General features: G+C 34.0%; 1 protein-coding gene across 2 annotated transcripts in view; it reads right to left on the minus strand.

Annotated features, from left to right (window-relative positions):
- Nucleotides 1–7861, minus strand: part of tpst1 (tyrosylprotein sulfotransferase 1) — a 54080-nt gene extending 46219 nt beyond the window's left edge. Inside the window, exon 1 of one of the 2 annotated variants that reach the window (XM_067364938.1) lies at nt 7531–7861. The gene's annotated coding sequence lies outside the window, so the exon portion shown is untranslated. The remainder of the gene's footprint in view (nt 1–7530) is intronic. The other variant, XM_067364939.1, reaches the window with a different exon arrangement.
- Nucleotides 7862–10043: the final 2182 nt, after the last annotated feature.

Below are 10043 nucleotides of genomic sequence, written 5' to 3' on the forward strand. Positions count from 1 at the left end.
TGGGATGTTGCAGAGTTCAGACTAGCAAAGCGTCTGAGAAGGTTACATTACTGATCATAAAGAAATCATTGAACAAATGGAAGGCATGGATTCTTAGTCATTTACAGACATTTTAAAGGCATCATCATACAGATGTAAATCACTCCACACCACCAACCTCTTAGCTTATTTACTATTGTGGTTAAGCACTGTTTGGTCTCGAGTTTCACATTTGTGAAAGAGAAATCAAGAAGGTGTTGGTATTAAATTAATAGAGCTTCCACACTTCTGTTATGGATATCCTCCACTGGATTTGACATTGATCTGTTTGGGAATCCTCCACAGGCCTGTGCTGAAACCAGACCACAGCACCACTTAATAAGAGGAAGAGCCTGAGAAGCATTTCTTTAACAAGACATGAAGGGTGTCTCAATCTTCATTAACAAAACAATGGTGGGAGGTTGCATTTTTGGGTACGTTTACGTGACAATGATGTACTAAAAACGGAAAAGTCTTTCTTTTGCATTTTTCGCGCACAGACGGCAATACTGTCAAAGCAATCCCCATTCACACAGATCTGCGAAAATGACAAAAAAACACTGTATTATGCTGCCAGGCCAGTAGTTGGCGATGTCACTTTGTAAAAAAAAAAAAAAACACTACACACCTATAGACTGAATGCATAATACGCATGCGCATGACATCAACGTTTTCACAAATGTGCATTTTTGTAGGTTACACAGAGTTGGTAATGTTATCGTTTTCAAAAACTTGTACTCAAACCAGTTTTCAAAATTTTCAGGCCCCCAAAACGCTGTTGTCATGTAAATGAATGGCCAAAACACATAAAAAGTTTTTTATTTTTAGTTGAAAATGGTGCCTTAGCTTCTGGAGTTAAGTGTCCTTCTTGTCTTGGTTACAATTTTCCTTAATGATAAACTTTTTTTTTTTTGAATGAATGAATGAATGAATGAAATGTATACTTTTGTTCAGCAAGGATGTATTAAAGGGGTGGTGAATCAGGGTATCTTCCGTTCATTCATGTTTTGATTTGATATTGAAATCTGAAAAATTAGAAAACCACACTTTTTTTCGTTTTTCATTTTTAAAATGGAAATGAAAAAACAAAAAATTGGCTTGATTTTTCTTTTTTCGTTCTGGGGTTGGAAACAAATAAGCACTTTGAATATTCGATCTCTACATGTGGGCGGGAATGAAACGCCTCTTTCCGCTGATTGGTCAAACCATTTCGTCATCAGCTGTTCATCGGTTTCGCTCAACAGAATAAAAGTCCCTCGCTCTACAGCTGTACGGATTCTTAAAGCGTTTATTCTACATTTTATCTCTTTCTCATGAAATATTAATTTACTTTGCAGCTGCACACGATACCCCCGACCTACAACTTTAGCACAATGCCTGTTTTATTGAAGTGACCAACTATACAAATCTAGCGAAGCTGCTCAACACACTGGGCAGTGAATTAAAAAGTGCAAATCATAGCTTATCGATGTAAATATGCAGCAGTCATAACTTGTTTTAGACAACACCCTGAGTTTTGGACATGAGATGAATTTGAAATAAGACAAATATGAAAATATGTTAGGCCTACATGTTATTAGTTCATCAAAGCGGTGCTATAGATAGATGGACTTAAAATGTGAATTGGATGATTTGATGACGGAGGTGAACTTGTTTATGCCAATTTGAAATAGGCTATCACACATTTAAAAAAAGTAAAATAAATAAATAAAGGGAAAATGTTAAAACAGTGTTAAAATAACCATTATAGTGCTCTCTTAAGAAGATATTATACGTTATCAATATTAGGCTATATATATCAAAACCCTGAAATAAACACTAACAATAATGAGATAAAGAGTATTTTTATAGCCTATTTGTTGTCATCTGTCGGTGTCAGAAATTAACTGTAATTTATTTAATTGATTAATTCATTTTCAGGGGATTTTAGGATTTTTTCCTAATCTTATTAAATATGTAGCCTATGCTTTCTTTAATGTTAAAATCTTAAATTTAGTCATTTAAATTGCAACAATATGACGCTAAAGGTTGTTACCAATTAAATCAGTATCAACCAAAGGCTTGCAGAGGTGTCAAAGAAGCACCACCTGAAGTTGCTTTTAGATTTAGGAGTTGTTAGATTTCTCAGAGAGGGCAGTATATGTGTAGAAATAACAATTGAATACAGAAAATTTTTAATTACAAAATGAATTGATAACTGGATCATGAAATGAATGTCGCCAATAGGTGTCAGCAAGTCATTGTGTTAATGATTGAGTCATTTATTTAAGTAATTTGTTCAAAACGCTGATTCATTCAAGAATATATCAATTGGATCTATAATCTTTTGGGCCATTGAATCACTCAGTCAACTGATTTGTTCAAAGACTCTGATTCATTCAGGAATGAAACACTGCTCTGTGCGCTAGGAGTCAGTCACACAAAGGATCTGATCTGCATTGAAAGTTTAGTTGGCAGAGAAAATAAAACACTGTTCTGTGTGACATTCATTAATACTCAATATTAATGAAAAAAAAATCAGAATATTGCCTTAAACAAAAGTTAAAACTTTAAGAAAAACAAAAAATAGCATGTTGCCTATTATATACATACTGTATATTTGACATTTGACATGTCCTACACTTCTCTATGAAAAAAAAACAAAATTAAACGCTTTACAAAAATGCTACTACTCAGTCATGTATTCGGCTACAGTAAAGCTTTAATCAGGATAAAACTGTATATTGAAAGCTAACAAACAGCAGTGACAGCATCTAAACACTTTGACACAAATACTAAATGAAATATCATTCATAAACGTCCTTTAAAAGCTGCGATTGCTGTTCTTCTGGGTATGATTCGGGCTCAATTTGATACAGCAATATAGTCAAAATGAGCATACAATATAACCGAAGGCCACGTAACCGGTAACAAATGGAAAGGGCGTGGCGTATCCGGACGCTTCAGCAAATCACGATGGCTCTGGATACACTGGGCCCGCTAACCAATCTGAGCACATTGCGTATTTCGGAGGGAGTGGCTTCATAGAAGCAGGAAGTCAAATGAGCCGTTCATATGACAGAGGTGTAGAATAAAGCTAAAATATATGAAAAATACAGTGTTTTCAAAAAAAGGAAGCATTAAGACATGCTAAACTGTGCCCCAAAAACACAATCAAGCCTAGAAAAAAAACATTGAACCACCCCTTTAAATAGGTCAAACATGACAGTAAAGAAAAGACACCAATAATGTTACAAAAGGAATCTATCTCAAATAAATGCTGTTTTTTTTAACTGTCTGTTCATCAAAAGTACATAGCTGTTTCCAAAAACAATATGAAGCAGCACAACTGTTTTCAACATTGATAATAATAAGAAATGTTTCTTGATCAGCAAATCAGCATATTAGAATAATTTCTGAAGGATCATGTGACACTAAAGACATCAAGTAATGATGCTGAAAATTTAGCAGTCAGAGGAATAAATTACATTATAAGAATATAAACATAGAAAATGATTTATATTTTATTCATTAATTTGATATTTTTACTGTTTTTACTATTTTTGATCAAATACATGCAACCTTATTGAGTGTAAGAGACTTTTTTCAAAAATATTAAAGAATCTTACCAACTACAAAAATTAATCACTGTAATCGCAAACAGTATAAATAACTTATAATGGAAAATACCTTTTACTTAAAATGTGCCAAAAAACTATTATTTTTGAGTTCATTAAACATATATCTGAGATTTAAGTTAACACTAAATTTCTTCTTCTTCTTCTTCTTCTTTTTTTTTTTTTTTTGAGTTGCCAACTTATTCATGTTTACAATGTACTTAAAACTTTGAGTTACATTAAATTAAGATGAACAAAACACTAAATATATATTTGGATTCAAATTTGTAATGTTTAATTGTAATTTACAGTTATTCAAAAAAAAACTAGCTATGCTTACTGATGATATTTAAGTTTGCAAACTTACAAAAATAGAGGCAATCAGCTGACTCAACTTTTTTGACTTATCCGGGTTTACAGTGTATATCAGCTATCAACCACATTATTTCATTTTTTCTATACAAAATAGTGTATCATTTTATTGTTTATCGCTTATCGCCCTAAACATGACAATATTCATTGGCTTATATTTCACTCACAAATTAGCAACCCTAATTTTTTCACTTATAAACCAAGATTGGACATTTATAAAGCCTGATAAAATGTGTTTCTAAGACTAAAGAAAGTCTAACAATTCAGACATGGGAAAAGATCAAACTCAGTAATCTTCCCTTTCATACAACACTGATCCTTCCTAAGGAGGTTCAATCTGGACCACTTGAACAAAACCCTTCAGAAAAGATACCTCTGGAAATTAAATTCAGCACCGGTGAATGAGCAACAGACAAAGTGAGCAGGATACTTTTCATTACAGATATGAAGGCTTCTGTTCAAAGGGCGAGGACAGAATGGAAACATTTGATGTAGAAAGCGTTCCATGAGCAGAACCACGCGATCATTCTTGAATTTGACAGCCGTGAGTTGATGGCATTTCTGAGCGATTACAAAAGACACAAAAGGAATGCTCAGGTCACGTGTCAAACCTAACCTTTAAAAACACTAATAATTATTTCTGTATACACAAAACAGCCGTATCAGAATTTTAATATCTGTACATCCCTAAAATATAGCAAATTCAAAGATTCTGTCATTATCTGTTGGCCATTGGCTAAACCTGATTCTTCAATCAAGTCTGGGACACAGAGTGGCATTAAGCCACTCGCTAATCTGCGATGGTATTATTTCTTGCGACCTCTGACCCCGAGACATTCTGTAGAAAGCCTTTTAAGATCACATTACTTCATTTTAGTTCATCCACATTTTGACAGCAATATTCTACATTTTGAGAGAAGCTTTTAGGTTCTTGAATGAGCTTGAATGAATCGTGCGATACTAAACACATTTTGCAGCACATTTAAAATGATCTATGACAATGTTGACTTGAGAACCAAAGGGCCTAATCTAATATTCAGATGCACCGACTACAGTGTTTCATCTAAGATGCCCAAAGTGCGGTGTTGCAGTGCTAAAACTGATCTGAAGTGGCAATTCAATCAGCTCATAAGTGCAAAACCTCCAGAGTAATTTCTCCATAGTTTAGAACTGGCTGACAACCTGTGCTGTGAGTAAAAACATCTCAATCCCCACTGCCTTCTAGTGGCTGGGTCAGTACTACCTTCACTTTTGGAAGAACCCTGAGTGATCATGCAAAGAAACACAAAATTAATCTGGATTAAAAATATGATACATCATAGGCCGTGAATGGGATTTAGCCTCTAAAAAAGGGACACAACACCGACCACAGGAAACACCTCTGCTTCCATACATGTTGAAAGTCCATATTTCAGGTCTCTGTACACAATCAAGATTGCGCAAAATGCGAGGACAGATCAATACGAAAGTGTTGCGCTTGTGAGATGAAAACACAAGAGAAGTTAGTGTTTCAGCAGAAGTATTATCAAAATGCACTGACCATTAAACAGATATCAGTTGTTTATGCAGACAGGGAGAATGATCCTAATCTAATGCTGAATTCTTAATAAGCAAAAAACAAAGTACTTAATGAAATGTTAGGCTTTTTTTTTCAAAATGAAGCTAAATATACAACTAAAATAAATATATTAAAGAAAAATATGTATTTGAAAAACTTTTCAAAAGTCTATGAGACTTGTCAACTTCAAGGGTCAAAGAAACATATATGTAATATTTATTATATATAATATTTGATAATATATATATATATATATATAAGTATATAATATTTGATGAAACACTTCTGCAATCTATCTTTAAATCCATTAAATCCCAACAATAATTACATTTTAGCATTAGAAACACAACTTTTTGAAACTGAAATAAATGTTTAAACATTACTAAAAAGTTAATTTTCATCATTAGCTAACTACTGTCCCTCAGTGCCACCATAATTGCCTGACATCAAATTTCCTATTTCTGTCAACTTCAAGGGTCAAAGAAATATATTTACAGAAGTGATTTGTCAAAAAATCAGGGAAAAATAATTACAGACATATTATATTATATATATATATATATATATATATATATATATATATATATATATATAGTGCTTACCAAAATGTCATAATAAAACTTGTTTAAAAACAAAAATAATTTATTAATCAAATAAATTAAAAAAACTAAACAGTCTTTATTCTCACATAATAACCTTAAATTATAACATAATATAAAAAAAATATATTTTTAAATTTTATTTTGTATGGCCTCCTTTGGCCTCGATAACAGCTTGCATTCATGCGCTTGTTTTTATGTACTTTTCCACAGTCTCTTTTGTTATTGATTTCCAGATAGCTTCTAGTTGATCCCAAAGACTTTCTTTTGATGAAACTTTTCTGCGATCTATCTTTAAATCCCAACAATAATTACATTTTAGCATTAGAAACACAACTGTGACTAAAGAGCTTACACATACTGGTGTGGATTAACCATTACAGAAACATAAAAATGATTTTGGTAATCACCAATACTGTTAGTTTAGCGCAGCAGTGGCACAAACTTTACATTGGGTGGTGGTCTAATAAATTAGTTAAGCACTGTATATCTGTATATATATTTACTTTAGCTCGATAATAACTTTTTCCTAGAGCTGCGGTAAAGCCAAAACAATCTCTGTCCATTAATTTTACTATTATCACTGTAAAAAGCGCTGTATAAATGAAGATGACTTGACTTTATATATATATATATATAAATACACAAAGACAGAGAGCAAGAGAGAGATCTGAATTTCTGTGCCATATATCACATCTAACAGTCAGTACATCAGGTTCTCTGTCTCAGATCACACAATAAATCTCTCAGCGGTCATTCTCATTGGACTAATGCTTGGCCAAAGCACAACCTCATTTCAATGAAAGGTATTTCTATTGTCCAAAATAATCTTTTGAATCTCAAGGGGCTGTCTGGCCATAAATTATGAATTTGGCTGAAGTGACTGCCAGGCCATGAGGCTACAGACAGCTCTATTCAATAAAACCTAAACAGAACATCTTGTCAATAAACAAATAGCTGTCTGCAGAGGAATCATTTCATTAATAACATGTTGTTATATGATCACGACGAAAATCAGTGAAAGTGCATATATAAAACAACTATAAATCCCGTGTCTAACTATAGGCGTATATATATATTGTTTCATTTCATTTGACGCACCTCATCAGGCTTTGATATAGACTAAAGCAGATGAATGTCACTGACAGCTCGTCCGATACAGTTCAATTCAAGCACTGGCACGTGCCAAGTCCGCATCATTTTCCCCCAGTCAAAACATACGAGACGCAAGATCAGTTTTGTAAAGACTCAAAAACTTAAGGTGGTCTAGAATGAGGAAAAGGGGTGTTTTTGTTCTCGCCAAAGGAGAGTAGATTGAGATGCGGTTAGTACGGGTGTTAATACAGATACATTGGAACATTTAGGGGTTGCATTTAAAGAAACGTACCTGGTTTTGTAGATTCGTCACAACAGACGATTACTGGGTTACACAAGAACTCTTTGTAGTCGAGGACCAACGCTCAGACGTGCCATTCGCTTAAGCTGGTCCATTCACCGCTTTAAAATGCGACACTCTGGACGTCTCGACGCTGCGCTCAACACAACTGTATCACATCGAGCTCGTCACCTCCAGTGGGTTGCCAGATGCCCATTATATCGCGTCAACTTCACAAAGAAAGAGGTATTCATTAATTCACTATCTTAAACAAGCACGACCTGATTAAATATACATTATATACATTATCGGATTATACGATTATTTGAAATGGAATATAAGATACTGAGTGGAAATCTCCTCTGACCGATTCATTTACAGCCATCCTTTATGAGGAGCTTTTATCTCACAGGCAACACGATTACTGGTTCACTGTCTGAAGAAAAAAATTAATAGCAACACTCTGATTGGCCCAGAGTCTCTTTGACGTGGTGTTTGGGCGTGTGCTATAGGTTAATGCACGCAGTTTGCTCTAACCCCGCCCACTTTGGTTGTGTTTTGCAAGAAAGCGCCGTGGTGCTGCGGGGTTCTTAAAGGGAAAGCGCACATTAAAAAGGGATCTTGTGCTGATAAACTAAAGACTGGCTTGCTTCATTTTAAATATGCTTTTTTCTTCTTCTGGAAAGTCGGTATTCTAACACATATTTCTGACAATATGATAAAAAAAAAAATTAAACACTTGAAATAATTTGTAGATATAGAAACAAGAACATTATATATATATATATATATATATATATATATATATATATATATATATATATATATATATTTTTTTTTTTTTTTAATGCATCTTTTTATGTTAGAATTATATTCATGACACTTTTTTTTTTTTTTTTTTAAATAGACAAATTTGAACTGAAATAAAAGTTTATACGTTACTAAGAAGTTAAAGGGATAGTTCACCCAAAAATGAAAATTTGATGTTTATCTGCTTACCCCCAGGGCATCCAAGATGTAGGTGACTTTGTTTCTTCAGTAGAACACAAATTATGATTTTTAACTCCAACCGTTGCGGTCTGTCAGTCAAATAATGCATGTCAATAGGAACTCCATCTATAAGAGTAAAAAAAACACAACAGACAAGTCCAAATTAAACGGCTCGTGACGACACATTGATGTCCTAAGACACGAAATGATCGGTTTGTGCAAGAAACCGAACAGTATTTATATAATTTTTTACCTCTAAAACAGTGTTTATAAAATTTTTTACCTCTAAATATCCAACTGCTCTCCACATCCGGTTAGTGAGGTCTGATCGCACTCTGACAACGGAAGTGATCTCTCACGCTCATTGAAGCAAAGAGCGAGAGATCAGTTCCATCATCAGAGCGCATTTTTTGACCTCATTAACCGGATGTTGAACACAGTTGGACATAATGGTGTTTTAGAGGTAAAAAATGATATACATACTGTTTGTTTTCTCGTACAAACTGATCGTTTCATGTCTTAGGACATCAATGTGTCGTCACGAGCTGCAGGGTTTAATTTGGATTTGTCTGTTGTGTTTTTTTGACTCTTATAGACAAAGTTCCCATTTACACGCATTATAAGACTGACAGACGGAAACGGTTGGAGTTAAAAATCATTATTTGTGTTCTACTGAAGAAACAAAGTCACCTACATCTTGGATGCCCTAGGGGTAAGCAGATAAACATCAAATTTCATTTTTGAGTGAACTATCCCTTTAAAGGTGCCATTGAATGTTTTTTTACAAGATGTAATATAAGTCTGAGGTGTCCCCTGAATGTGTCTGTGAAGTTTCAGCTCAAAATACCCCATAGATTTTTTTTAATGAATTTTGGGGCATAATTAGAAATGCGCCAATTCAGGTTGCGGTCCCTTTAAATCGCGCACTCTCCGCCCCCGGAGCTCACGCTTGCCTTAAACAGTGCATAAACAAAGTTTACACAGTTAATATTACCCTCAAAATGGATCTGAAAAATTCTGAATAAATTTGAGGCTGTGCTCCGTGGCTAACAGCTAATGCTACACTGTTGGAGAGATTTATTAAGAATGAAGTTGTGCTTATGAATTATACAGACTGTAAGTGTTTAAAAAATGAAAATAACGACGGCTCTTGTCTCCGTGAATACAGTAAGAAACAATGGTAAATTTAACCCCATTTAACAGTACATTAGCAACATGCTAACAAAACATTTTGAAAGACAATTTACAAATTATCACTAAAAATATCATGTAATCAATGATCATGTCAGTTATTATTGCTCCATCTGCCATTTTTCGCTGTTGTTCTTGCTTGCTTACCTAGTCTGATGATTCAGCTGTGCACAGATCCAGACGTTAATACTGGTTGCCCTTGTGTAATGCCTCAATCATGGGCTGGCATATGCAAATATTGGGGGCGTACATATTAATAATCCCGACTGTTATGTAACAGTCGGTGTTATGTTGAGATTCGCCTGTTCGTCGGAGGTCTTTTAAACAAATGAGATTTATATAAG

The sequence above is a fragment of the Chanodichthys erythropterus genome, chromosome 17 (genome assembly GCF_024489055.1).
Source record: "Chanodichthys erythropterus isolate Z2021 chromosome 17, ASM2448905v1, whole genome shotgun sequence".
Classification (NCBI taxonomy): domain Eukaryota; kingdom Metazoa; phylum Chordata; class Actinopteri; order Cypriniformes; family Xenocyprididae; genus Chanodichthys; species Chanodichthys erythropterus.